The sequence below is a fragment of the Microtus ochrogaster genome, chromosome 5, assembly GCF_000317375.1.
Source record: "Microtus ochrogaster isolate Prairie Vole_2 chromosome 5, MicOch1.0, whole genome shotgun sequence".
Classification (NCBI taxonomy): domain Eukaryota; kingdom Metazoa; phylum Chordata; class Mammalia; order Rodentia; family Cricetidae; genus Microtus; species Microtus ochrogaster.
Window position 1 is genome coordinate 29,296,030 of NC_022012.1, and position 4,759 is coordinate 29,300,788.

Sequence of the window (4,759 nt, forward strand, 5' to 3'; positions counted from 1 at the left end):
CTTTTTTGTTTTTGTTTTTTGTTTTTTTCTCCCACTTTTGTAATTTTACGTCTGTTTTTCTTTTTTATGCAGACTTGGCCTTATTGCTGAGAAGAAAAAGTAAGCTCACAGGATGGATGGTAGTGTATTTTCATCACTTCCTCCCACCCTGGAGGCTTCATCCTCTAAATCTAGTTTGCCTGTAATTGTGCCCCGCTACCTTGGGATGTGATTAGTACTATTCTTTGATTGCAACTGGAGGAATGATAATAAAACTTGCAGTTTCTGGTTCTGTAGGTGTCTTCCGTGGTCATTCGTTCTGGCTTCCCCATTTTTCCTTCCCTTTTGTGAGACCCTCGCCCCTTATTCTCAAAGGGACGAGAAAAATCTCCTAGCACCATGTTTCAAAATTAGAAGCCCAAGCCGGGCGGTGGTGGCGCACGCCTTTAATCCCAGCACTCGGGAGGCAGAGGCAGGCGGATCTCTGTGAGTTCGAGACCAGCCTGGTCTACAAGAGCTAGTGCCAGGACAGGCTCCAAAACCACAGAGAAACCCTGTCTCGAAAAACAAAAAACAAAAACAAAATTAGAAGCCCAGTCTAGCTTCATGTTCCCAGAAAGATGGTGCTTTCTTTTCCCGCTCTCACCCGGGAAATTCCAAAGCACAAGACCGACCGCTCAGACACCTGGTGATAAAAGGCAGGGGAGGGAGCTGGAGAGATGGCTCAGAAGTTAAGAGCATCACCTGTTCTTCCAAAGGTCCCGAGTTCAATTCCCAGCAACCACATGGTGGCTCACAACCATCTGTAATGAGGTCTGGTTCCCTCTTCTGGCTTTCAGGCATACATGCATACAGAATATTGTATTGTATACAGAATATTTTTTTTTAAAAAAAGGCAGGGAAGTAACCTTGCTCTGAAAACAAAGAACAAGCTGACATAGCAGGATGGGAGGGGGAGCAAAGACCTTGCACCCGTGCCAGACCCCCTCCCCACGACCATCCAAAAGGGCTGCTTGTGACTTTTGCCTTTAAAAACTAACCCCACAAAAGAACTTGTAAGTCCTCTCTACCAGACCATTTTTAGAGACCCTGAATCCTGTCCCACGCATTTAAAGCTGCTGTGCTACATAGGGACAAGGTGTGGTCATCATAAAGAGCCTGATCCTGAGGATCAGAGTAAAGTCCCTCGCCCAGAATTTGATATTGGGAAATTGCAAGTCCTTTTTTTTTTTTCCTGTTGCTCTAAAACTTTTGCTTTTTCTTTCTGTATGTAACACTTTCGAAGTAACTGCGGTCCATTTTCTAAGACCGCTGAGATTAAATGAATCCAGTCTTGTGGCGCTCTTTGTTGCTTGAAGCCCACGTTTTGACCAGTTCCCTAATGAAGGGCAAGTTATTCCACAAGCTATAATTGCTTGTTTAATTTCCTTTAGATCAGTCATACGTATGGGCTCCCATGTATATTCTTTGACTACCTTTGGGTACTGGGTGACAGATGCTCTTTCTGATGATATCACCGGAAAGGCAGGTAGAACTCTGGGTAAGCTATCCCAGAGATTGGTACCTACTGATGAGGCTACATTTTGTCTTTGTACCTTTTGTCCCTGGTCATTAAATTTGATAAATTTCTCAATATTTTTAACTCTTTTTACCACTGCCTTTTGTAAAGTCTGGCTCTCCTGTCCAGTATTCTGTTCTGTTCTAATGTCCTCATTGCGGATTTCAAGGTGTGAAATCTGTCCAGTAAAGATAAGGTCTCATCCTTGGACATAATTTTAATAGCATGCATATTTAGATTCCTGGAGATACATTCCATCAGTCAATCTATCATAACCCTTTGACAGCATCCGATTAATACATTTTTTGTTTTTTTTTTCAAGACAGGGTTTCTCTGTAGCTGATTAATACATTTAACAGTACAAATTCTCTCAGACAATGTCTCAGCACCCTTTGCCATTGTCTGAGTTTTGTTTGTCAAATTGGCTGTATCCTTCTCCAGAGTGTTGAATTTTCCTTTTAGTTAATCATTATCAGTCTGTAAAGACTATATCATTTTTAAAAGTGCCTCATTTGACTGGGTTTTGTTTGTCAAATTGGTTGTATCCTTCTCCAGAGTGCTGAATTTTTCTTTTAGTTGGTCATTATCAGTTCAGTCTGTAAAGACTGATTCATTTTTTAAAGTGCCTCATTCTTGGCCCTATTATCAAACTATGTTTTTAAAGACTTGATATGAAGGACATGATAAATTATGAAGGACAAATAGAGGGATGTAGGACGGAAATCATATAAACCTTGCATAACATCGTACATGGCATAAGTAAAAAAGCTATTGAACCCCTGGATGGTTAAATTGTCCATCATCTTGTCTTTTTAAAGTATAAATTTATAATTTATATCTTAAATTATAAATCTTACCTGTGGTTGAGTTTGAGGTGCAATCACCGTTACCTGCCAGTAGGTGTCGCGGTACACTTGTAGCTGTGAGGCCGGCTAAAAGATATGCTCAGATTAAAAACAGTTATTTAGTGTAAATCACAGACTGTGTACACTGTGGTGGTCCCTGATTGGTCAGTGGCTGCACAAACACAAATGCCGAACAGAGACAACTGGGAAATCCTGTGTCCCATCTGAGAATCTGCAAGCACCGGAAAACTGGACCCAGAAGCCGGCTGTGACGTTTAAAGAGGAAATATGAAGGACCATGTCACTCAGGACTGCTGCACGGGAATTCTATACCCAGATGAACAGCGTGGAGCCTGACAGCAGCTGGCTAGAGCCGCTAGAGACCCGAGCCCCACGAATCAGGCTCCAACTGTAGAAGTTTACTCTATTCAGGAATAACCAGGCTAGCTAAAAGACAAAAATTATATTTTTATTTATTATAAGGGGGCAACAGCATCTTTATGGGACCTGGAAAAATTGTGTTAATTGTCAAGTCCCGGGAGAGGTAGCTGTATCATTTGTTGTCCAGTCTCTCTGTGTAATGGGAGAATGCAGGGCTTATCTCAAGTCCTGCCTGGCTAGAGTAGTCTGTAAGGCGGGACCATCTAAGCAAGCCACCTCAAAATTGTCCTGAGTAGTTTGTAGTCCAAAGCCAATCTTTGGGTGGTGTTTGTCATCTTAGAGACATTGTCATCATCCTGGTGGAAATGTCATTGTGGGGCCCCATCATCCCTTTGGAACTTCAAAGGTTGTTGCTAAGCATGGTCATGGCTCACTGCAGAAAACTTAAACATTTTAAATGCCATATGCAGCAGATCTCAAAGAGGTTAAAGGATTAATACTTGTTATGTACATCCAGAGTACAAAAAGCTTAATTGCTAGTTACCTGATAGAGACTCAAACCAGAAATCATGTATGGGAAGCTAGATAAAACCTTTTTCTAGAATTAGTAATTAGTACTCTATATGACCATGAATACTATGACAAATAAATATATATATAGTCAGCAGTCAGTTCTCTTAACCTCTGAGCCATCTCTCCAGCCCTCTACTTTCATATATATGGCTTAATTTTTTTTCTTTATGGGCCTGGGGTTAGAACACAGGAGCCAGTGCATGCTCAGGAAGAGCTCTACTATACCCTTCTATAAACTCCTTCTTACAGTAAGTTTTAATGAGAAACGGTTATTATAAAAAGACTGTGCGGGCTGGAGAGATGGCTCAGAGGTTAAGAGCATTGCCTGCTCTTCTAAAGGTCCTGAGTTCAATTCCCAGCAACCACATGGTGGCTCACAACCATCTGTAATGGGGTCTGGTGCCCTCTTCTGGCCTGCAGGCATACACACAGACTGAATATTGTATACATAAAAAAAAAAAAAGACTGTGCTTGGCCCCCCAAATCTCGTTTTCTGTCTTTCCGTGAGAGCCACGTACTCTTGTTATTATAATGGTGTGGCCTCCTGATCTGGGACTTCAGTTTCTAAACCCAAGCTAAATAAACTTCCTTACAAAGGACCTAGGCTCAGGTATTTTATAATAGTGTAGAATAGATCAAGATGTCTTCTTCTCAAGTAGGTCCTACAGTTAGAAATTTGGTAAGAATGTGTACATTTTCAGAGCTGTGTATGATGGTGTACACTTGTAATTCCACCACTCTGGGGGCAGAGGCATGAAGATCAGCCACAAGTCCGAGGCTAGCCTGATCTATACCGTGGGTTTCAGGGCAGTTAAGGGCAAGGTAGTGAGATCCTATCTCAAACAAACATATGCACATTTTTTTTTTCCTGCTGACTTCTGCCAGTTTTTCTAGGATTTTAATCTGTGGGTCCCAGAGTAAATGACACATTCCAGAATCTCCTGGCTGGTTCGCCAAATAGGAGAGAAAAAGATTTTTTAGTCCTCTGTGGTTTAAATGATAAACATATATAATTACATAGGACTGTATATATGAAAGAATATAGTTTCTGGCATTGAATACTTGATTCCTGATTGATGGAGCTGTTTGGGAAGGATTGAGGTATGGCCTCGCTTGAGGAAGTATGTCACCAGAGACAGGCTTTGAGAGCTTAAGGCCTCAATGTACTCCCAGTTGCTCTCTCAAATACCTGCCCGTGGTTCAGATGTGAGTTTCAGCATCCTGCCCCCGGCCTTCTGTTTGCTGCCAGCTTCCCTACTGTAATAAACCTGGAATCCAAAGTCAAATAAACCCTTCCTTCTGTAAGTTGCTTTGGTCATGGTTTTTTATCACAGCAATAGGAAGGAACTAATCTACTCTCATACATTTAAAAATATTTATTATGAGCCGGGCGGTGGTGGCGCATGCCTTTAATCCCAGCACT

At 41.7% G+C, this 4,759-nt stretch overlaps 1 long non-coding RNA gene across 1 annotated transcript in view; it reads left to right on the top strand.

Moving 5' to 3' along the window:
* The window catches only part of LOC101983400, a 1,351-nt gene extending 1,085 nt beyond the window's left edge, over nucleotides 1–266 (top strand). The window contains exon 2 of the long non-coding RNA XR_258242.1: nucleotides 73–266. This is a non-coding gene — a long non-coding RNA (uncharacterized LOC101983400). The remainder of the gene's footprint in view (nucleotides 1–72) is intronic.
* The last annotated feature ends 4,493 nt before the right edge of the window (nucleotides 267–4,759 follow it).